The 24,208-nt window shown below is 49.7% G+C and overlaps 1 pseudogene; it reads left to right on the top strand.

The window, feature by feature from the left end:
- The first annotated feature begins 874 nt into the window (after nt 1-874).
- Nucleotides 875-24,208, top strand: part of LOC140411382 (NACHT, LRR and PYD domains-containing protein 3-like) — a 219,801-nt pseudogene continuing 196,467 nt past the window's right edge.

Below are 24,208 nucleotides of genomic sequence, written 5' to 3'. Positions count from 1 at the left end.
AGGGTATGGGGAAAATTCAGCGGAATGGCACCAAGCCACAATACTCGTCTGGAGAGCCGGTGCAAACCCGATGAACCAAATGGCTGCCTCCTACATCGTCACAATTCTGCGATTCATCTTTTTGCTGAGATTTTAAGACCTGCCTCCCAATCCCTCAAACTATTCCACAAATCAATGTTGTTGGATCCCTTCACTGTTTCATTACCTGATTTATAAGATTCTACATTAAAGGTAAATGTTCTCACCGCCTATATTGTCCCGAAATCAGATTCTGACACCACAAGAAATATTGAAATTGAAGTACAAACACCCAGGACTGGTCTCCATTCAAACAAGGAAAATGTCACAACTGATGGAGATCACAGGAATCACACCCAGATGTATATTGCATGTGTGGCTAGAGATATTCAGAACCGAATATAATTTAGTATCTAAACACATCAAATCAAAAATATTAAACCATATTTGTAAATAAAAATTGAGTAATACTGTCTGACCATATAAAAATGAATGAAGGCCTATTTAATTCATCAATTATCTTCTATACCACCCATTCCCTCAAAATATTCTTTGCTCTGGGATTAAGTCTAGTTTCCCCATGCACTGTGTTTGTAAATCTTACCATTCACAGTCTGGGCCAACTGAACCCCATTTAGAGCTGGATTGTGGAGATTAGTGGGATTGACTGGACAGATGTATGTCCTGCCACTGATGTGGAGAATTGGATCACAACACAATGGAAATGCTTAATTCCAGAGTTACCAGCTGTGGTACTGACAGAGGAGGGACTGAAATCATGCTGACAAGGCAATTTTCTCCTTCTCAGTTCAATATTCCAACTCTTCTATTAATATTACATTTATTACAGAGCAGCAAAATCTGCAAACATTGTCACCACCATGGCTGATGGTCCAAACAGGGGAGAACATCAAACATCTTCAATAAAAGTGACAATGGACCCAGGTTTGTTCACAATGTTTTTAAATATGTTCCTGTCCAGAGAAATAGGCTGAATCTTGAGCAAGAACTTACAGCTCACACAGGAAGAGATATCAGGAACTGGTTTGAAAGAAAAGTAGGTGACCATCTACAGGATCATCACAATTACAGGTTGATAAAGCCTCTGAGTACTGGAACTGTTCAATGGGTACCTGGTATTGGGGACTGTAAGGTGGATCGAGATGATGGCCTGAGTATTTAGGATGGCGTGGTTTCGCTTTCCATCATCCAAACAGTTGATAGGTCACACATTCCTGTCAGCTCTGACTACCATGTAGCCATTTAATGCTCGAATGAGCAGGAGTTGGCGGCAGGTGGGTCTTCTATCCCTCACTTGGGAGGAATTGACCATCAGCTCTAGCTTTCTCGTCCCTGAAGCGACAGGAGCTGGGGGTGCTTCAGCATGCCACAGCCTAATTTTTGGGACCGGATGGTAAGGTAGATATTGGCATTCCCAGGGCAGGAAGGTCCAGCAGCCACCATATCTTGGGCCTGAAGTCAAAAGACAGCTTTTGAGGGAGGTGTTCCCACCCTATCAAACTCACTTTCCTGCCTCAACCTTTGGTTTCCCCCAAGGTAGGTAAATTCCTCAGCCAGCCTTAAGATTGAGGCTGGGTGGGAAACGCCCAATAAGAGGCCAATGATTAGCCACGTAAGGGCCTCAATTGGGGCGAGGGCAGCCAAGAACTCAGAGAATTAAAATTAAAAATTAAAGAATTCCTTTAATTTCTCGTTCCTCACCACCTGAAACTCCAAATCCAGGGAGCGTGAACTTCAGGCCAATGTCTCAGACTGTTGCTCAACAGCAATGCAACAGCGGGAAGTACCATGAGTATGGTGGAGGCTGAGAGGCAGGTGGTGCACAGGAATAAGTGAATGATAGTGGGGGAGATTCAAAAGTCCAAGTATCAAACCGGTTTTTCTACAGCCCCGAGAAGTCATGAATGGCAAGGTCCCTCCCTGGTGCCTGTGGGAAGAAGATTCTAGAATTTGTGCTTAAAGCGGAATCAGTAATCATTATTTTTTTGAAGCTTAAGAGTCTTTTCAATAGATCAGCCTGCAATAAATAGTATGAAATCTGCAGGTTGCGTGCTCCTGAACCTGACGAGTAAACAAATCTTCAAAGTGGTAATAGCTGGGTTGTTTGAGGAGGGAGATATGAGGCAGGTCAATGTGTGAGTGGAAGGCTGGAGCAGGAGATAAAGTTTCACATTCTTGAGAGACTAGAATGAGTTCATGGGGAAGAGAAAGGAGAGCCATGATCAGATTTCACCAATGGTTTTAGAACAAAAGTAAATTGAGCAAATGGGAGGGTATCAAATGTGGAGTGAAGAATAAGTAGAACTAAAACTGGAGAGCGGAGTTAATAAAACATTTGGAGCTCAAATTGTTCGGTAGGAAGTTTCATTTTTTTTACCTTGCGATGGTGAAAGCATGTGATAAATTTCGATGATGGGAAGGTGTGTGACTTCGAGAGGAACCTATAATCCTTCTGCCATTGCCCTTTTGGGGGGGAGGGGGGAGATGTGTTAATTACAAGGCTGGTGTGGGGGAATCCAACACTGCAGCTCTGGGTTGTTCTGCGAGAGGCACTGCGGAGATTAGAGGTTGTAATTCGCTGTTGTGCGGTAGCTAGGGCAGGGGCCGAGGATTAAACTCCTGCCATGCTTGGGGCTTCAGCCGAAACGTAGAGAGTGGCAGGAAGGTTTGGCTATGCAACCATGAAAGATGGCTGGAAGTGATTTTTTTTGTTTAGCAAATAGCCAACCATGGAGCCTAGATTATGATGTGAAACGTTGTCTGAGTGGTTGTGTGGTTCAAAAACCTGACCATCGGACCTGTGAGGGGCATGAGTGGCAGAAAGTGAGCTGATGTGACAATTTAGGAGCTTAAGATTACCAGCTCCATGCAGTTGGAGCTCAGAGAAGTCCAAGGAGCGGTTGATATCTTTGTGCTTGAAAATGAAATGAAAATCGCTTATTGTCACAAGTAGGCTTCAAATGAAGTTACTGTGAAAAGCCCCTAGTCGCCACATTCCGGCGCCTGTTCGGGGAGGTTGGTGCTTGTCGAGAACTGGGCTTTGAGGTGCCCTGGGACCAGTAACAGCTGAGTGAAACAAAGTGTCGTCTGCTATGTGAAGGATAATTGTTGGCAGCAGTGTGTCTGAGCAATTGGGATCTTGCCTGTGGTTAAACACTGGCTTGACCAACGCAATGGGACATAGTATCAGATGTAGGCCTGCTCAGCTGGACAAGAAGACCAAGAATGCAGGGATCTGGATCATAACACAATACTTAGATTCCCATAGGACGCTGAGGAAACTGTTGTCATAATGTTTTGAGGAGACAAAAACCGATATTTGTGGATTCCAGTATTGCAAAGCATTCAAGGACACAAATATATTCCCCAAAATTTATAAAGCATTGAAGGACACAAATATATTCCCAAAAGTTTATATTTAAGATTGAATCTACATATATACACTTAAGGAATAGTATGGGACTGAATATTCCTTAAATAAAAACAGAAAGAAAGTCAGTGACCTTTTAAATCTTCATTTGTATTCACAGATTCGAACTCCACAATTACTGAGATTTTGACAGAGTGTGACGATTATCAGCTGTATCAGTTAACAGACAGACTAGAACAGGCGATTGAAGAAGGGGTGGATGGAGTCAGCTCACTGTTAACATATGAGTGGATTTTCAGTGGAAAAGAACACCGGGTAAGTAAGGAAGAACACAGAATGACTTTAAATTATCTTTATATCAAAAAACAGACGGAATAATAAGATATAGAAAACAAACAAAAAAAATGTCTATCTGTATTGCTTTTTAACTTTTTGGCAGTCTGACAGCTGTAGTGATATTAATGTTATCGACTAATCATTGGTTGCGATTCTCCCAAAAGGAAGAAAGTCCCTGAGCGAGCATGTTTCGCCGCGTGTTTCCTGGCGCTCGCAGTGCCCAGAAACACATGGCTATTAAATGCGATTCGCATTGGGTTCGAGGCCTGAACAGGGAACACGCAGCCAAGGCTGCACATAGCCCCATTTTCTATACCGAAGAGTTCTGCTCGCCGGAACTCCCAGTGTTGGCATCCCGATCTCCAAGGGCCCCTAAACGATCCGTGACCTCCCCAGCCTGAATGCATCTTGGGAAGGTCCCGGCCCCACCCACGCCGAGCTCTCCTGGCCCGATCTCGTGCGTGCAAAAAACGCAACCTTGGCACCTGTCAGTGCCTCCTGGGCACCAGGGTGTCAATTTGGCGCTGTCGCAGTGTCCAGGTGGCACCAGCAGTGCCAGGGAACCACCCTGCCCAAAGGACATAGAGCTGGGGACCTTCAATCCCCTGGGAGACCCCCACGAGCGTCGTTCCATCTGGTTCCCGTTTGTGGGGACCACTGCTGAACAGTGCTCGCCCAAGGTATCTGAGGCGAAGGAGATGAATCCCAAAGCCTCAGGTATCTTGGGAATTTGCACATTAGAGTGAGGCTAGCTGCTGCTTTAGAGTTTCAAAGAATGAGATGTGATCTTATTAAAACCTACAAGATACTTAAAGGGATAGACAGGGTAGATGCAGTTAAGAGGTTCCCCCTGGTTAGGGACTCGAGAATCAGGGGACACAATTTCAAAATAAGGGGGAAGCCACGGTAGCACAGTGGTTAGCACTGTTGCTTCACAGCGCCAGGGTCCCAGGTTCGATTCCCAGCTTGGGTCACTGTCTGTACGCAGTCTGCACGTTCCACCTGTGTCTGCATGGGTTTCCTCCGGATGCTCCAGTTTCCTCCCACTAATCCCGAAAGATGTGATGTTAGGTAATTTGGACATTTCTGAATTCTCCCTCCATGCACCCAAACAGAATGTGGCAACTAGGGGCTTTTCACATTAACTTCATTGCAGTGTTAATGTAAGCCTACTTGCGACAATAAAGATTATTATTATTATTATTAAGCCTCCGAGGACCAAGATAAGGATAATTATTGGATTCTAAGGAATGAAATGAAATGAAAATCGCTTATTGTCACAAGTAGGCTTCAAATGAAGTTACTGTGAAAAGCCCCGAGTCGCCACATCCCGGCGCCTGTTCGGGGAGGCTGTTACGGGAATTGAACCGTGCTGCTTGTCTGCTTTCAAAGCCAGCGATGTAACCCTGTGCTAAACAGCCTCCAGATGTGATAGCGAAATCATGGCATTAGTTTAAAGTAAATATTGACAGATTCCTAAATGCAAATTGGAAATGGGATATGAGAAAGTGTGGTGAAAAGGCATCCAAGTAGATAATTAACCATAATAACATTGAATGGCAGAGCAGGCTGTAATATTCGCTCTAATATGCAGATTTGCCAAGAACTGATCCCACCCACAATGGGCACAAGAGCATGGTGGATCCTGGGAGCGGGGTGTCCTGGCTTTCATTGGCCACGCTGTGCCGCGGCGAGTTGCTTTTCCAGAGCAGCGTGGCCAGTGGATCATGGCCATTGTGTCATGAATACATAAAATGTCTTTCCTTCAAGTTGTCTGTGAACCAAGAATTTGTGTGTGTGTTCATGTGCAGCTCCCTTTTAAGTTGTGTAATTTAATTCTTAAACAAGTAGACAAGCTGTAGTTTTTATCAAGAATCGCTATTGGGTGCCAGTGGGATCTTGCGGTTGATGCACGATCAATTAAACTCAAAGACGAGGTTGTAACATAACTGAAGGCTTGAAGAGACTTGGTCTGTTCCCCAGCAGCTTCGGTACAGAATGAGGGCTGCTGGGATGGAACCAGTTCTTATACCCCACCTGTCAGGGCGGAGCTACATACCAAACGGATGGTAAACTCCTAGGTTTACCCAATGGTCTACAGCCTCTCGGGTACTGCAATACCTGATAATACCACATTCACCCTCTGTTAAAAAAGAGTCCGGCGGGTTGGTGGCCAGTGGTTACAATTGCATTTAACATGGTATGATCAGATATGGAGGTACCGTGATACCTCCTTACAGGGTTGTCGAGAATATTTACAAGCGTGGAAGATATATACAGTCAGTGTTCATTTACAGTTACAGTGAAGCAATCAGTCGGTCGGGTGGCCTGGTCGTCCTCCTGGATCGTCTGAGCCTCGGTGGTGATTCTGGTGGGGGTCCGGGCATCTGCGACTCCGGGAGCGTGGCCTCGGCCTCCATGGCAGCTTCGTCACCCCTAGACGGCGCTGATGGGGCAAACGGTTGACACGAGAGGGGGCGCCTGTAGGGGGCGTCGGTGGGTGGGATGGCCTAGGTAGGAGCGGTGGGAGGACTAACCCTCCAGTGAGGTGCTGTGGGAGGGGGGGAGATGGTGGGGGTAATGGTTCGGGTGCGCGTGGGGTTCCGGCGGGCGCCAGGTCCCGGAGGGAGACTGTATCTTGCTGGCCGTCAGGAAACGCCACGTAGGCGTACTGTGGGTTAGCGTGCAGCAGGTGGACCCTCTCGACCAACGGGTCCGACTTGTGTGCCCGCACGTGCTTCCGAAGCAGGATGGGTCTGGGTGTCGCTAGCAAGGTTGGGAGTGAGTTCCCGGAGGAGGACTTCCTGGGGAAGACAAGGAGACGTTCATGAGGTGTCTGATTGGTAGTTGTACAGAGCAGCGACCGAATGGCGTGGAGGGCCTCCGGGAGGACTTCCTGCCAGCGGGAGACGGGGAGAGTCCTGGACCGTAGGACCAGTAGAACGGTCTTCCAGACCGTTCCGTTCTCCCTCGCTACCTGCCCTTTTCCCTGGGGGTTGTAACTGGTCGTCCTGTTTGAGGCGATGCACTTGCTGAACAGGAATTGACGCAGTTAGTCGCTCATAAAGGAGGACCCCTTTTCACTGTGTATGTAAGCGGGGAACCCGAACAGTGTAATGATACCCTGGAGGGCCTTGATGAGAGTGTTTGCGGTCATGTCGGGCAGGGATAGCGAATGGGAACCGGGAGTACTCGTCAATCATGTTCAGGAAATACATGTTGCGGTCGGTGGAGGGGACGGGGCCTTTGAAGTCCATACTGAGGCGTTCAAAGGGACGGGAAGCATTTATCAGGTGCGCCCTCTCTGGCCGGTAGAAGTGCAGTTTGCACTCCGCGCAGATTTGGCAGTCCCTGGTGACTGTCCTGACCTCCTCGATGGAGTAGGGCAGGTTGCAGGTCTTAATGAAGTGGAAAAAACGAGTGACCCCCGGGTGGCAGAGGTCCTTGTGGAGGGCTTGGAGGCAGTCGACTTGTGCGGTGGCACATGTGTCGTGGGACAGGGCATCGGAAGGCTCGTTTAGCTTCCCAGGACGGTACAAGATCTCGTAGTTGTAGGTGGAGAGTTCTATCCTCCACCGTAAGATCTTGTCGTTCTTTATCTTGCCCCGATGTGCATTATCACACATGAACGTGGTGTTCACACATGAACGCCACCGACTGTTGGTCAGTGAGGAGAGTGAATCTCCTGCCGGCCAGGTTATGCCGCCAATGTCGCACAGCTTCTACTATGGCTTGCGCCACTTTTTCAACCGAGGAGTGGCAAATTTCAGAAGCATGGAGGGTACGGGAGAAGAAGGCCACGGGCCTGCCTGCTTGGTTGAGGTTGGCAGCCAGAGCTACGTCAGACGCATCGCTCTCGACCTGGAAGGGGAGGGACTCGTCGAAAGTGCGCATCGTGGCCTTTGCAATGTCTGCTTTGATGCGGCAGAAGGCCTGGCGGGCCTCCGTCGACGGGGAAGGTTGTGGACTGGATTATGGGTCGGGCTTTGTCTGCGTAGTTGGGGACTCACTGTAATAACTGAAAAACCCGAGGCAGCGCTTCAGGGCCTTGGGGCAGTGAGGGACGGGGAACTCCATAAGGGGGCGCATGCATTCAGGGTCGGGGCCCGTTTCGCACTAAGTAGCCGAGAATGGCTAGGCGGTCGGTGCTAAATACGCATTTATCCTTATTATACGTGAAGTTAAGGATTTTCGCGGTCTGGAGAAATTTCCGGAGGTTGGTGTCATGGTCCTGCTGGTCATGGCCACAGATGGTGACGTTATCCAGATACGGGAACGTTGCACGTAAGCCGTATTGGTCAACCATTCTGTTCATCTCACGTTGGAAGACCGATACCCCATTAGTGACACCAAAGGGAACCCTTAAAAATTGGTAGAGCCGCCCATCTACTTCGAAGGCAGTGTATTAGCGGTCACTAGTACGGAGGGGTAGCTGATGGTAAGCGGACTTGAGATCCACCGTGGAGAAGACCTTGTATTGCGCGATCCTGTTCACCAGGTCTGATATGAGGGGGAGCGGGTACGCATCCAGCTGCGTAAACCTGTTGATGGTCTGACTGTAGTCAATGACCATCCTATGTTTCTCCCCAGTCTTCACCACCACTACTTGAGCTCTCCAGGGACTGTTGCTCGCTTCAATGACCCCTTCCCTCAGTAGCCTTTGGACCTCTGACCTGCTGAAGGTCCGGTCCTGGGCACTGTACCGTCTGCTCCTGGTGGCGATGGGTTTGCAATCCGGGGTGAGGTTCGCAAACAGAGAAGACGGGTCGACCTTAAGAGTCGCGAGGCCGCAGACAGTAAGGGGGGGTATAGGGCCGCCGAATTTAAAGGTCAGGCTTTGCAAGTTACATTGGAAGTCCAACCCCAGGAGTGTAGCCGCGCAGAGGTGCGGCAGGACATAAAGGCGGAAATTGTTGAATTTCCTGCCTTGGACAGCGAGGTTTGCTAGGCAGAACCCCTTTATCTCCACCGAGTGTGACCCGGAGGCCAGGGAGACTCTTTGGTTTACAGGGTGGGTAACAAGTGAACAGCGCCTTACCGTGTCGGGATGTATAAAGCTCTCCGTGCTCCCAGAGTCGATCAGGCAAAATGTCTCGTGGCCGTTGATGAACACCGTCGTCGTTGCAGTCGTGAGTGTCCGAGGTCAATTTTGGTCCAGCGTCACCGAGGCCAGATAGAGCAGTTGCGGTTTGTGATCGGGCAGCGTGTAGTCGGCTGTGCTGGTGGCCTGGGACCCCATCCAAGATGGCGTCTCCCATGGATCGCACATGGTGGTCGGGGATGGATAAAATGGCGGCGGGGATGGACAAAATGTTGTCCAGGGGCAAGATGGCCACATCCGTGGGCCGGACGTGGCCCTAGGATAGGGGGGTGATGGTGAGTGCTGGCCGCCTGGGGCCCGAGGGGAAGATTGCTGCGGCGGTCTGTAGTCGCTGGAGACCGCGGCCACGGCTCGTGCTTGGCAGACCCCCACAAAATGGCCCTTCTTGCCGCACCCTTTGCAGGTGGAGGTGCGGGCAGCGCGTGTGGGGATGCTTCGCCTGCCCGCAGAAGAAACAGCGGGGCCCGACCGAGTTAGCTGCTGTCTTACAGCACAGGCCTGCGGGGACATGGGGAAGGTCAGTGGGGCTGCCGCTGCAGGATGCCACGCAGCCCAGGGGGCCGCCGCGTGGTCGGGCGCATAGGACTGGGCGTTTCTGGAGGCAACATTCATGGACCCTGCTAGGGCCCGTGCCTCTCTTAGTCCCAGGGTGTCCTTTTCTAAGAGTCTTTGGCGGATCTCTGAGGAGCTCATACCTGCTACGAAGGCAACCCGAATTAGAAGTTCGGTTTTCTCGCTGCCCAAAACTTGCGGGCAGCCACAGTTTCTGCCCAGCACCAGTAGCACACGGTAGAACTCCTCCAACGATTCCCCGGGGCTTTGCCGTCTAGTTGCAAGCAGGTGACGTGCGTAGACCTGGTTTATAGGGCGTATATAATGTTCCTTTAACAGTTCGATCGCAGCATCATAGTCCTCCGCCTCCTCGATGAGGGTAAAGATTTCAGGGCTTACTCTCGAGTGCAGGAGATGCAGTTTCTGTTCTCCTGAGGGGGTGCCTCCGGCCGTCTCGAGGTAGCCTTTAAAACACGCCAGCCAGTGCTTAAATATTGCTGCCGAGTTCTCTGCATGGGGGCTGACTTGTAGACACTCCGGCTTCATTCGGAGATCCATTCTTTCAGCTTAAGAGTAGTCTATTAAATTGATGCACGATCAATTAAACTCAAAGACGAGGTTGTAACATAACTGAAGGCTTTAATGGACTAGATCTGTCCCCCAGCAGTTTCGGTACAGAATGAGGGCTGCTGAGACGGCACCAGTTCTTATACCCCGCCTGTCAGGGCGGAGCTACATACCAAACGGCCAGTGGTAAACTCCTAGGTTTACCCAATGGTCTACAGCATCTCGGGTACTACAATACCTGATAATACCACACCGGTCTCACCAAAGTCAATGACGATTTGCATGGTGCTCCCCTCCTGCTGCCAGGAATGATTCTGGCAGGACTGGAAAATCCAGCCCGAGATTTCAAACAGGTCTCTGTGAAACATTGCTTCAGGCCAACTTAATTGAGCCCCTTTATTCCAAAGTGAAGGGGTTGAAACCTGAAGAGAGACTCAGCAGCTACAATTGCTTATGTTCTTCCTGAGCATGTTACACGTGTCATATGTTATATCCAAAGCTAATCAAATGCTGCATAGCAAAAAGTTATTTTCTGAAACAAACCTATCTGGTTTGCCACTCACACAGGTACACACGCACAGACACACAGACCCCCATGCACAGGTATACACACCTCCCACACACAAGGCCACATGTCACGTGCCCACATGCTGACACGTCCACCACCACGACTCAAGCTCACTTCATGTTCCTTCTTTCTATGTCTCTGTTTTAGACAGGGAGGAAATGGTGTCCCAAATGTAAGGTGTCGTGTCCCAGCATGGCAGGAATGTGATTGTTGAGTTTTTTTCAGAAATAATCATTAATAAAATTTCAGCAGGAGTAAGTGAACTAATATTAGGAGCATGAAAATAGAGCAGTCCTAGACGGAAAAAAAGAATTGTTGAGACAAAATAGAAACCAAATTCTAAATGACAGAAATTTTTAAAATTTAGATCCAGAATGAGCAGCTGAGACCAATTTCTGCACCATATGGGAAATTTCAAACATGTCATATGTCACAGCGTATCAACTCTTTGAGCTCGATGTCAGGATTTCTGAACTTGAGGGGCAGCTAAATTCACTGTGGAACTTCAGAGATGAGAGTTTCATAGACCACGGATTCTCCGCCGTTGGGAAGCTCCGTTTTGCCGGCAGCCTGGGGGTTTCCCGACGGCTTGGGGTTGCCCCACAATGGGAAACCCCATTGCCCAGCCAGCGAAACGGAACATCCTGCCGGCGTGCTGAACCAGAAATTTGGCGGGACGGAGAATCCAGCCCATGTCCAGGAGATGGTTCTGAAAGTTCAGAATGTTCGATGGGTGGCCATCTGGCAGTGGAGGAAGAGGCGGGAAGTACAGGAGCTTTCAGGGTGTGCACTCTCAAGTCATTGCACAGCTTTGGAGACTGATGGGAGGAGCACAGACAAAGCCAAAGCAGCAGTGGGCAAGGCATTGTTCATGGGTGTGGTGGTATGTATTAGGGGTAATACGGTACACCAGGAATGCCGAGCAGCTATTGGAGGACTGATGCTGGATCCCGATTGGATCCTTCACCTACTGGACTCCACCCAGATAGGAGGGATATAAGAACCTGGGTTTAATCCCCGCAGCTGCATTCTGTGAGTAAGCTGCTGGGGAACGTGTCTGAACAAGTCTGCTCAATAAAGCCTCGAGTGAAGTTCTCTACGTCTCGCCTCGTGTGTGATCGATGGTGCTACAATTTATTGAGCAGACTTAAAAAGAAATATGGAGCTCCGGATCACCCCGGAGTGCCTGCGAATCAGCCCCCACGCAGCAAACGCAACATCCGCGTTTAAACAATGGCTGGTGTGTTTTGAGGGATACCTCTGAACAGCCCCCGGCAGACCAACAGAAGACCAGAAGATGCAGTTCCTGCATTCCAGGGTGAGTCCCGAAATCTACTCACTCATCAAGGGCGCGGAAGAATTCCCAGAGGCGATCAACTTGCTGAAGGAGATCTACATTAAGCCCGTCAACCAGGTCTACGCAAGCTACCAGCTCGCGACGAGACGACAAATCCCCGGGGAATCGCTAGACGATTTCTTCAACGCTCTAACGATCTTGGGACGAAACTGCAACTGCCCAGCGGTTACGGCGAACGAACATACAGACCTCCTGATCATAGACGCTTACGTAGCAGGTTTGGCATCGTCGCAAATTCGCCAGAGACTGTTAGAGAGACTCTCTTGGACTCACAAAGGTACGGGCCCTCGCAGCCTCCCTCGACGTGGCCTCCCAAAACGCCCGCGCCTATGCCCCCGACCGCGCTGCAGCCCCTTGGGCTCCATGGACCCCCACCGCGACCGACCCCCCCCCCCCCCGGCAACCCCAACCCCTCCGCAAGCGTGCGCAGCCAGAATCCCAGACCACCCGGGGAGCCCCCGCTGCTACTTTTGCGGGCAGTCAAAACACCCCCGCCAGCGCTGCCCGGCCCGCTCGGCCACCTGCAAAAGCTGCGGTAAAAAGGGGCACTACGCAGCGGTGTGCCAGTCCCGTGGGGTCGCCGCTATCTCCGGGGAACAAATGGGACCACGGGCTGAACTCACCCAGCGACCCACGGGCGGCCAACGGGCGCCGCCATTTTGGACCCCGGACACCACTATGGGGGGGGGGGACGGGCGCCGCCATCTTCCTACCCACAGGCCGCGTGCGACTCATGGGAGCGGCCATTTTGTCCACCCCGGCCGTGTGCGACTCATGGGAGCGGCCATTTTGTCCACCCCCAACCGCGTGCGATCCTTGGACGCCGCCATCTTGGCTGACAGGCAAGGACCAAGGTGTGGCCGGCTCCACACTGCCTGAAGACAACGGTCTGATACACCAACCACGTTTGGCATCGGTGACCCTCGACCAGTCGCGGCCCCGGACGCTCCAGACGGCAACGACAAAGGTGCTGGTGAACGGCCACGAAACGCCGTGTTTGATCGACTCGGGGAGCACAGAGAGTTTTATTCGCCCGGACACGGTAAGACGCTGTTCCCTTGTAATTCGGCCAAGCACCCAAAAAATCTTCCTTGCGGCGGGGTCCCAGTCCGTTGAAATCAAAGGGTTCTGCATCGCAAACCTAACGGTGCTGGGGAGAGAGTTCAAAAATTACCGGCTGTACGTCCTTCCCCCACCTCTGCGCTCCCACCCTCCTGGGGTTGGACTTCCAATGCAACCTCCAGAGCTTAACATTCAAATTTGGTGGCCCTATACCCCCACTGACTATCTGCGGCCTCGCGACACTCAAGTCGAACCGCCCTCCCTGTTTGCGAACCTCACCTCGGATTGCAAACCCGTCGCCACTAGGAGCAGACGGTACAGCACCCAGGTCCGGACGTTTATCAGGTCCGAAGTACAGCGGCTGCTGAAGGAAGGCATAATCCAGGCCAGCAATAGCCCCTGGAGAGCCCAGGTGGTAGTAGTGAAGACAGGGGAGAAGCAAAGGATGGTCGTAGACTACAGTCAGACCACCAACAGGTACACGCAGCTAGATGCGTACCCTCTTCCCCGCATATCCGACATGGTCAATCGGATTGCACAGTGGTGGTCTTCTCCACCGTGGACCTTAAGTCCGCCTACCACCAGCTCCCCATTCGCCCGGGTGACCGCAAGTACACTGCCTTCGAAGCAGGCAGGCGGCTATACCACTTCTTAAAGGTTCCATTCGGTGTCACGAACGGAGTCTCGGTCTTCCAACGAGAGATGGACCGAATGGTCGACGAGCACGGTTTACGGGCCACGTTCCCGTACCTCGACAACGTCACCATCTGCGGCCACGACCAGCAGGACCACGACGCCAACCTCCGCAAATTCCTCCAGACTGCTAACGCCCTCAACCTCACCTACAACTAGGAAAAATGCGTGTTTAGCACCGACCGTCTAGCCATCCTGGGCTACGTAGTGCGTAATGGAGTGATAGGCCCCGACCCCGAACACATGCGCCCCCTCATGGAGTTCCCTCTCCCCCACTGCACCAAAGCCCTGAAAATCTGCCTGGGCTTCTTTTCTTATTACGCCCAGTGGGTCCCCCAGTACGCAGACAATGCCCGCCCACTAATCCAGTCCACTACTTTTCCCCTGTCGTCAGAGGCCCGCCAGGCCTTCAGCCGCATCAAAACGGATATTGCAAAGGCCTCGATGCATGCCATCGACGAGTCCCTCCCCTTCCAAGTCGAGAGCGACGCGTCCGACGTCGCTCTGGCGGCCACGCTCAACCAAGCAGGCCGACCCGTGGCCTTTTTCTCCCGGACCCTACACGCTTCAGAAATTCGCCACTCCTCAATAGAAAAGGAGGCCCAAGCCATAGTGGAAGCTGTGCGACATTGGAGGCATTACCTGTCCGGCAGGAGATTCACTCTCCTCACTGACCAACGGTCGGTAGCCTTCATGTTCGATAATGCACAGCGGGGCAAGATAAAAAACGACATGATCCTGCGGTGGAGGATCGAACTCTCCACCTACAACTACGAGATCTTGTACCGTCCCGGAAAGCTGAACGAGCCGTCCGATGCCCTATCTCGCGGCACTTGTGCCAACGCACAAGTGGACCATCTCCAAGCCCTCCACGAGGACCTCTGCCACCCGGGGGTCACTCGTTTCTACCACTTCATAAAGGCTCGCAACCTCCCTTACTCTGTCGAGGATGTCCGAACAGTCACCAGGAACTGCCAACTCTGCGCAGAATGCAAACCGCATTTTTTCAGGCCAGATAGAGCGCACCTGATAAAGGCTTCCCGTCCCTTTGAACGCCTCAGTTTGGGTTTCAAAGGCCCCCTCCCCTCCACCGATCGCAACACGTACTTTCTTAATGCCGCTTCCCCTTCGCCATCCCCTGCCCCGACATGACCGGGGCCACGATCATTAAAGCCCTCGGCACCATTTTTACCCTGTTCGGTTTCCCCCCCTACATCCATAGCGACAGGGGGTCCTCCTTTATGAGTGACGAGCTGCGTCAATTCCTGCTCAGCAAGGGCATAGCCTCGAACAGGACGACCAGCTACAACCCCCGGGGGAATGGGCAGGTAGAGAGGGAGAACTGAACGGTCTGGAAGACCGTCCTACTGGCCCGACGGTCTAGGAGTCTCCCAACTTCCCGCTGGCAGGACGTCCTCCAGGATGCACTTCATTCTATCCGGTCCCTGCTGTGTACCACCACTAACCAAACGCCTCACGAGCGCCTCCTTGTCTTCTCTAGGAGGTCCGCTTCTGGAACGTCACTTCCGTCCTGGCTGGCGGCCCCGGGACCCATCCTGCTCCGGAAACATGTGCGGGCGCACAAATCAGACCTGCTGGTGGAAAAGGTACATCTACTCCACGCAAATCCGCAGTACGCCTACGTGGCGTACCCAGGCGGCTGACAGGACACGGTCTCTCTGCGGGACCTGGCGCCCGCCGGAGCTCCCCCCCCCCCAACACAAATCACCTCCCCCTCACTCCCGCCGGTGCACCCCACAGCCACCCCCTTCCCGGGGTGATCGGTCCTCCTCCCAGGTCCGTCCAGGAGTAAGGAAACAGAAGGGGACAGCGCGATGCTCACAGAGTCGAACGTACCCGAGACAGCACCACCACCACCACCACCACCCGGGCAGAGACGATCCGAAAGGGCGACCAGAGCACCATCTCGACTCATCGAATCGACTTAAGATGTATAGAATTCAGTGGCCCAGCAAAGCGGCATTTTTGTAAATAGTTAACGCTGCAAATCGGGTAAAATGTGAATAATTCGGTGGCCCAGTAAAAGCGGCATGATTGTATATGGTTCAATGGTTAAGGTACCGACCCTGTAAACCCCTACCACCATACCACCCACCACCCCGCCGGGTTCTTTTTTAACAAGGGGAGAATGTGGTGGTATGTATTAGGGGTAATACGGTACAGCAGGAATGCCGAGCAGCTATTGGAGGACAGATACTAGATCCCGATTGGATCCTCCACCTACTGGGCTTCACCCAGGTAGGAGGGATATAAGAACCTGGGTTTAATCCCCGCATCTGCATTCTATGAGTGAGCTGCTGGGGAACGTGTCTGAACAAGTCTGCTCAATAAAGCCTCGATTGAAGTTCTCTACGTCTCGCCTCGTGTGTGATCGATGGTGCTACAATGGGGAGCAGCAGAGAGTCAAACAGAGATTTCTTAAATGGTAAGAGATTAGAAAATGTTGATGTATCAATGGTCCTGGCTGACCTCATCAGTAAATCACTGAAAGGTTTCGTGCAGGTGCAGCAGGCAGTTAGTTTAATTGAATGCCTTATCACAAGCCATTATTGCAAGAGGATTTTGAGTACAGAAGTTATGAAGTCTTCTTCAGTTGTATAAAATCTTGCTTAGACTGCACCTGTGCACGGTGTGCAGTTTTGGTCCCTTTACCCTCGGAAGATAGTATCACCAGAGAGGAAGTGCAGCGAAGGTTCACCAGACTTGTTCCCAGAGTGGCAGGAGGGTCCTATAAAGTGAGGTTGGGGAAAGTGGGCCTGTATTTTCTCGAGTTTCAAAGAATGAGAGGTAATCTCCTTAAAACCTACAAGGTACTTAAAGGGATGGACAGGGTAGATGCAGTTAGGAAGTTCCCCCTGGTTGGGGATTCGACAATTGGGGACACAATTTCAAAATAAAGGGAAAGCCACCGAGGACCAAGATAAGGATAATTTTTTGACTCTAACGGCTGTGATAGATAAATCATTGCATTCGTTTAAAGTAAATGTTGACAGATTTCTAAATGAAAATGAAATAATGGGATATGAGATAGTGTGAGGAAAACGCATCAAAATAAGTGTGAGGAAAACGCATCAAAATAGATGATCAACCATCACATTGTATGGCAGAACAGGCCCAATGAGCTGAATGGCCTACTCCTGCTTCAATGTCATCAGTAACCTTTTCCTCACCTTTTAATAGAGTGCTGACTTGTCGTTGCTCACCCCAGGTCCTGTTGCTGCTGCTGATGCCAAAAGGAGTTTTGTTCTGTGTGTTGGAGCACAAGTTGTAACTTGATATACTGCTTTGCTTCATTGGTAAACTAGTTTACATCTCCATATCAACCTGGATTATAGCCCAGTTCTTGGCTTTCCCTTTTATCTGAACCTGACTCCTGAGCAACCCCAAATCAGGAATTCCAATGGCCCCTCTTTTCAGGATACTTTCTCATTTCACTTTAGATTTAAACAGAATCACACAAATGCAAGCTGTTTGCCAAGTCACAGAAGTAACAAAATGCATTGGATTTTAGAAAGTGTTTGACAAAGTGCCACATAAAAAGCTGATCAACAAAATTAAGCTTCCTGGAATGTGAATGTCAGTGCCTTATTGGATATACATTTGCTGATGGACAATGCAATCATTTTGGGAGACGCAGGCTAAAAGGCAAAGCAGGTTTATTTGCAAACATAAATAAAGCAGCAGCCGAGGCATGCAAAACAAATGTCCTAGTCCGAGACTATTGTGAACTGCCGGTGCGTGTCTGGGGGGTCAATATTTAAGATCCTGCTGGTGAGCACCTATTAGGCAAGACCACGCCAGCTCACCATTGGAACTCATATTCTACAAAGCCCACATGGAGATCAATCAGCGATCCTCTGTGGTCTTTGTGAGGGTGATAACATCCTTCCCCCTCAGTCTGCCTCATCTCCTTTACTCCCACAGCAATGCGGCCTTTTCTGCCATTTGGTGCCAGGCCCCCAATTCTGTGGCAGGTGCAGCCAGATCGGAGGGCATGGGCAGACTGGGACATCCGCTTCCTCGACAAATGCCTGAGGATTATGGAAGTGAGCTCATCCTCCAGAGGCAAATCCTCGGAGACCGAGTCCCCACTGTCGAGGCAGATGACCCTAAGGTCCCCCATGAGCTGAGACCCTGTGCTGGAGATGGCGATTGGTGTTGGGACATAGTGTCCACTAGAGTGGGATCCCTACTCAGGTGGCCCAGATGCTTTTTCACCGTCTTTCCTTGGATGTTGACCGCATAGGAGACAGTTCCTGTCTTCTTCTACACGACTCCAGGGAACCAACTCGAACTGTTCCCGAGGTTTTGTATGTATACAGCATCTCCTGTTTTAAATGTTTTCTCGGGCCTCCTGGTGTCGTAGTTCCTCTTTTGGCTCTCCTGCTTGGACTTTGCCTTCCCCTCCAAATTAGGGGGAAAGCAGGCTCAGCCCTCGTACGAAATCTTCGCCCCATTAGTAATTCTGCCAGGGTGACTCCCGTTGTGGTGTGAGACGTGGTTCTGCCATCAAACCGAAATCGAGCCAACCGTGTGTCCATGCAACCCACTGTCTGTTTCTTCATCCCATTCTTGAATGTCTGTACTGCCTGCTCTGCCAGACTTTGGACAACGGGTGGTATGGCGCCATCTGGATGTGCTTGATGCCGTTTGACTTCAAGAACGGCAGGAACTCCCCACTGGCAAAGGCAGTACTATTATCCGATACTAGGACCTCTCGTATGCCGTGTGTCCAAAAGCCTTGCCGGAGTTTTTGATTTTTGCATGAGAAGTCGTGGAGGATATGTGGGATACACTTCGAATGGACGTTAACCGTAATAAGGAAATTGACCCTGAGAATGGACCAGCGAAGTCTCCATGCATCCGTACATGGTCTTCCTGGCCGTTTTCATGGGTGTAAGGAGGCAGATGGTGAGAGTCTCTGGTTCTCCTGGCAAAAGGAGCAATTCTTCACCAAGTCCTCTATCGGCATCGAGCCTGTGTCACCAAACATAGCTCCTTGCGAACATCTTCAACTTAGATAACCCGGGGTGACCAATGTACCCAAAGGATAATACCATCTTCAACACTTAGTTCTCGTATTTTCTTGAGGAAAGGTTTCATGGCGTACATGGAGTGTCCTCGGATTCCACCACTGAGGATCATATGGCACAACTTGGAAATATGTGTCCTTCTGGGTCGAAGCTTTAGCCTGTTTAACAGATACTGACAAGATATCTAAAGTTTAAAGTCATGATGACTTCTTCCAACACCAGCAAAGGGGCTATGCTCGTGGGCAGTGGGAGGCTACTCAAGCATCCTGGTTCGCAATATGCACTCCGGGGCAGTGCTTGAGGGAGTATTCATACGCTGCCAGTAATAAGGCCCAGTTGTGCATTCGAGACAAAGCGATGGTGGGGATTGCTTTACCTTCTTTGCAAAGGCCAGTAAAGGCTTGTGGCCTATTATGATTCAAGATGCCAGTCTTAGATGTATTGGTGGACTTTTTCACACCAAAGATAACAGCCCAACCTTTCCTTTTCAGTCTGTAAATAACACCATTCGGCGTCTTAGATGCGTATGCGATGAGTTTCTCCATGCCATCATCTCATTGATGTCAGAGGACTGCACAGTAATTAGCACGGCTGCCTCACAACACCAGGGACCCGGGTTCAATTCCGACCTTAGGTAACCGTCTGTGTGGAGTTTGCACATGTAAGCGTGGGTTTCCTCCGGTTTCTTCTTACTGTCTAGAGATGTGCAGGTTAGTTGATTGGCCATGCTAAATTGCCAAAATTATCCAAAAAGATTAGTTGGAGTTACGAGATTAGGGTGGGGGTGTGGGTCTAGATTGGGCACTCCTTCAGAGTGTCGGTGCAGACTTGATGGGCTGAATGGCATCCTTCTGTACTGTAGGTATTCTATGACTTCTAAATGTCCGAGCCCGGGATTGTCTGGATCGGCCCGTCCAGGTCTTGGGGTCCATGTTTAAGGCGTTGCTCGTGAGCCCATAGTAGTCGGCCCCCTGGCTGCCTAACATCGGAACTCAATATTCTACAAAGCCCATTGATCAGGGAGATCAATCAGTGAGGTCTTCGTGAAGTTTATAACATACAGAAAATTGAGTGATGCTAAAAGATTGCTTTTCATTTGAAATAATTCAAGTCTTGCACACCTGGCGTTCTACAAGATCCAATGCGAGAGCCATTGCATTTTTTGTAAAATTTCAAAATATTCGGATGGGTTCAATCTTGGAGATATGGCTGACTGTGAGGTTCATATAAGTCGGCTGCAACAGAACAAAATAGGCCTGTAGGCTTGTGGCAGTTGAATCCAATATATGGAAGGAAAGTGGAGCGTAATTTTAAGCCGATGGGATTTTACTGTCCCGCCAAGTCATTGGACTTTTGAGTGGCTTGCTGCTTTTTACAGCCACACTCCCACCGCGCTGGAGCCATCCGTAATGTATTTTGTCAGGAGGACAAGGAAGAGGAAATATAGACTTATTGGCACAGTTTAAATAGTGTTCGGGAACAGAGGGACTTTGGACGCTCTGCACAGATCTGTGAAGGTGGTGTTGCTCTTTTCTTTATCTAGTGTGTGTTTAACCCGTATATGGTGGACAAATGATCACACAGGTTGTTTAGTAGAATAATTGCTTATTAATATAAACAAGGTTAATTACTTCATCAATCACGGTAAGCACGGTAAGACAATGGTTAGCACTGTTGCTTCACAGCACCAGGATCCCAGGTTCGATTCCCGGCTTGGGTCACTCTCTGTGTAGATTCTGCATGTTCTCCTCGTGTCTGCGTGGGTTTCCTCCAGGTGCTCCGGTTTCCTCTCATAGTCCAAAGATCTGCAGGTTAGGTTGATTGGCCAAGCTAAATTGCCCTTGGTGCCCGAAAAAAAAAGGTTAGGTGGGGTTACGAGGATAGTGTGGAGCTGTAGGGATAGGGTGGAGGTGTGGGATTAGGTAGGGTGCTCTTTCCAAGGGCCGGTGCAGACTCGGTGGGCCAAATGGTGGCCTCCTGCACTGTAAATTCTATGATTCGATGAATCGCTCGTTCATGCACATCGGACTACAAACTAATACACTTAAAAACGACCTGAACTTAACTTTCAGGTGACTGGCAAGTACAGAGCAGATATGGCCTTATCTGAGATCTGGTAGTTTGGCAGTCCTGGAGTTCTTGTTGCTGGTTGTTTGTGTCCTCTGTTTTGGTCCCTCTGTGAATGGTGTGTATGGTGCACTTCTTGGCTGGTGATGGATTCACCGTTGTTGTCGAAGCTGCAGTCGTGAGCTGTAGTCAAGAGAGCGCTGTAGTCGAGAGAGAGCTTCTAATGTTGTGCAGCGCCTTTTAACCTGCTTGCATTTCTATGCCCCTTTTGTGGGTGTTCTTTGGTTCGTTGTTAATCAATTTGATCATCACCTTGATCGATCAAGTCCAAACAGGGGCTGCCCCATCAATTTTGGGGTGGGCACTCAGTGGCCATGCCTGGAAGTGTTGGGAGTGTTGGTAAACAATGTGATTGATAATTCTATTGTTCCTGGGATGAATTTAAAGACCTTTCTCCTATGTTAGTTTCTACATATGTCTGAGCTGTAGCTTTTGTATATTTGTAAGTCTGTGCTCAGCCTTGGCCAAATTTCCCATCACTCTTTGCGGGAGGCCATTTTAGATGACTACAGTGGCAGACCATGCTGAGAGAGCAAAGCAAATGGGATCTTACACTTTATAAATGGAGTAATTGAGTGCAATGGAAGGGAAGTTGTGTTGATGTTTTTCTAAAGCTCGAGTTTGGCCAATTCGTGTGGTGTACAAGATTATATTGCGTTTAGAAACAGAAGTTTCTAATTGCCAGAATTGGCAAGTCATGTTGCAGCTGTATAGAACCTTAGTTAGGCCACACTTGGAGTATAGTGTTCAATTCTGGTCGCCACACTACCAGAAGGATGTGGAGGCTTTAGAGAGGGTGCAGAAGAGATTTACCAGAATGTTGCCTGGTATGGAGGGCATAAGCTATGAGGAGCGATTGAATAAACTCGGTTTGTTCTCACTGGAACGAAGGAGGTTGAGGGGCGACCTGATAGAGGTATACAAAATTATGAGGGGCATAGACAGAGTGGATAGTCAGAGGCTTTTCCCCAGGGTAGAGGGGTCAATTACTAGGGGGCATAGGTTTAAGGTGAGAGGGGCAAAGTTTAGAGTAGATGTACGAGGCAAGTTTTTTACGCAGAGGGTAGTGGGTGCCTGGAACTCACTACCGGAGGAGGTAGTGGAGGCAGGGACGATAGGGACATTTAAGGGGCATCTTGACAAATATATGAATAGGATGGGAATAGAAGGATACGGACCCAGGAAGTGTAGAAGATTGTAGTTTAGTCGGGCAGTATGGTCGGCACGGGCTTGGAGGGCCGAAGGGCCTGTTCCTGTGCTGTACATTTCTTTGTTCTTTGTTCTTTGTTCTTTAAAAAAAAAAGCTGTTCCCATTTGCTGAAAGTACAAGGACTAGGAAACAGATTTAAGGAATGTAAGGAATAACATTTTTATGCAGGACCATTTTTCCCTTGGGGAGAAGAGGGCTGACTGGATGCAATAGCATAGACCTGATGAACTGAATGGTCTCCTTCTCTTCAGTAATGTCTCTCTGACTCTACCTGGACAAATTGAAACATCAATCCGATCACCTCTGAACCTTCTCTTGTCCATTGAAGAGATTCCAATTTCATACAATCATCAAATTGTTCTCTTCTGTTGCTTTGGTAACTTTTTGTGTTGATATAAGGAGGAGTACACATGATATCCTGGTGTATTCATGCCCAAAATTTACATAGTGCCCAGCATCGTATGTGTGTGTGTGTGTGGGGTGGGGGTGGGGGGGTGGGTGCATAAGCCATAGATGTGCTGGGGAATCCCTCTTCGGATGTAAGGTTTGCACGGCAATTGCCCGGAAGTGTAAATTTCTCCTGGACTATTGCACTGCGCTGCGAACCATCCAAAAAATGCAATGTAAATCGTAAACCTTTAGTGGGTCTGACTGGATCATACCAATAGTTATCCAGAAAAAAACAGAAGAATTAAAACCTCTTCCAATTCTGAAAACTATTTTACAGACCAAAACTGACCCCCACCACTCCCTGATGCCCATGGCTGCACGTTCGCACATTTGTTAGCACTGCTGAGGTAATTGAATGTCTGTTCACCAATGGTGGTTCCTGTATCTACATCCATCTCTGAAGGAATGCCAGTTCTCTTAATCTTGTTGGGGTTACTTTGGTTGTGACAATGCAGTTACTAGCATTGTCCCTTCATCTGGAGGCTGATATACATGTAAGTAATGGGCCTGAGTTGGCTTTTGCTTCTTGCCTGAGTGGTACATATATTGCTAATTCCAGCCTTGCATAAATTGAGTTATTCTGCAAAATTTACATCAGTCCAACAGCAGACACTTGCATTCCTGTATCATGCTGTTGTTTCTTAGACTGCCAGGGCATCCCTGCAGAACATTAGATCGATAATAGGGGATGCACGCAGGCGCCTTCGCCTGAATTGGAGGCTGCTGTAAGCGTGCAATCCCTCCCCTCAACCTGTCCGGTGTCCCTTGAAGTTCCTGAGCCCTTTTCGCGGTGTTCTCCAGGAAACAGGCAATCTCAAAGGCCTTTTTCAGGTCTAGGTTCGGCTCTGCCCGAAATTTATTTTGGGTTTGATATTCGGATCAGAGTGACTTCGCACTAGTCCTCCGAGCTTGTCAAAAGTTTTGGAGTTGGGGACCGCTGGACATGTTGGACATTTTATGATGCTAAACGTCGGGACCCCACACTCAGTCAGGAGGATTACCTTCTGGTTTTCCTCCCCTTCAATGATGTTGGCTCGAAAGAAATAGCACATGCACTGAGCAGACTGGTCCCAGTATTCTATGGTTGCGTCGTATGGCTTAATTTTACCAAAGAAGGACATTTTCGAGTTATTTTTCTTCGTGGAGTTGTTTTCTTTGCTTTAAAGGCTACTTAGAATCCCGTTCTTGCTCTTTGTTGCCAATGTAATGACTCCTGCAGAGGCCAAGTTAGGCCAAAAGAAAGGTTTAGTCTTGAATAGAAAAGAAGCCATGGCCTACAATGCGATTGTCCCAACTCGAGACAATCGCGACTCTGGTCCGTTCTGGGTCACAGTATTTAAGTTCTCGTGATGAGCTCCTATTGGGCTGGTCACCGGCCACTCAATAGGGTACTTGTACTCCACGAACCCCACGGGAGGTCAGTCAATGAGCCCCAGTGATCTTCGTAGGGTTTAGAACGCTGTGCATCTATGTGAATGCTCAGAGTATAATAAATAAGATTGGGGAATTATAGGCGCAGATTGTGTTGTGGCATTAACAGAGACCTGGCTCAAGGGAGGGCAGGACGTGCTAAATATTCCTGGGGACAAGGTGTTCAGAAAAGATAGGAAAGGAGGAGTGTTGGTATTAGTTTAGGAGAGCATTGTAGTGCAGGAGAAAGAGAATGTTCCAGAGTTTGCAAGGACAAAATCAATTTTGCTGGACCTAAGAAACAAATATGGT

This window comes from Scyliorhinus torazame, chromosome 4, assembly GCF_047496885.1.
Source record: "Scyliorhinus torazame isolate Kashiwa2021f chromosome 4, sScyTor2.1, whole genome shotgun sequence".
In the NCBI taxonomy this organism is placed as follows: Eukaryota; Metazoa; Chordata; class Chondrichthyes; order Carcharhiniformes; family Scyliorhinidae; genus Scyliorhinus; species Scyliorhinus torazame.
The sequence above is the reverse complement of the archived record's forward strand: the minus strand, read 5'-3'. Positions and strand labels throughout refer to the sequence as shown.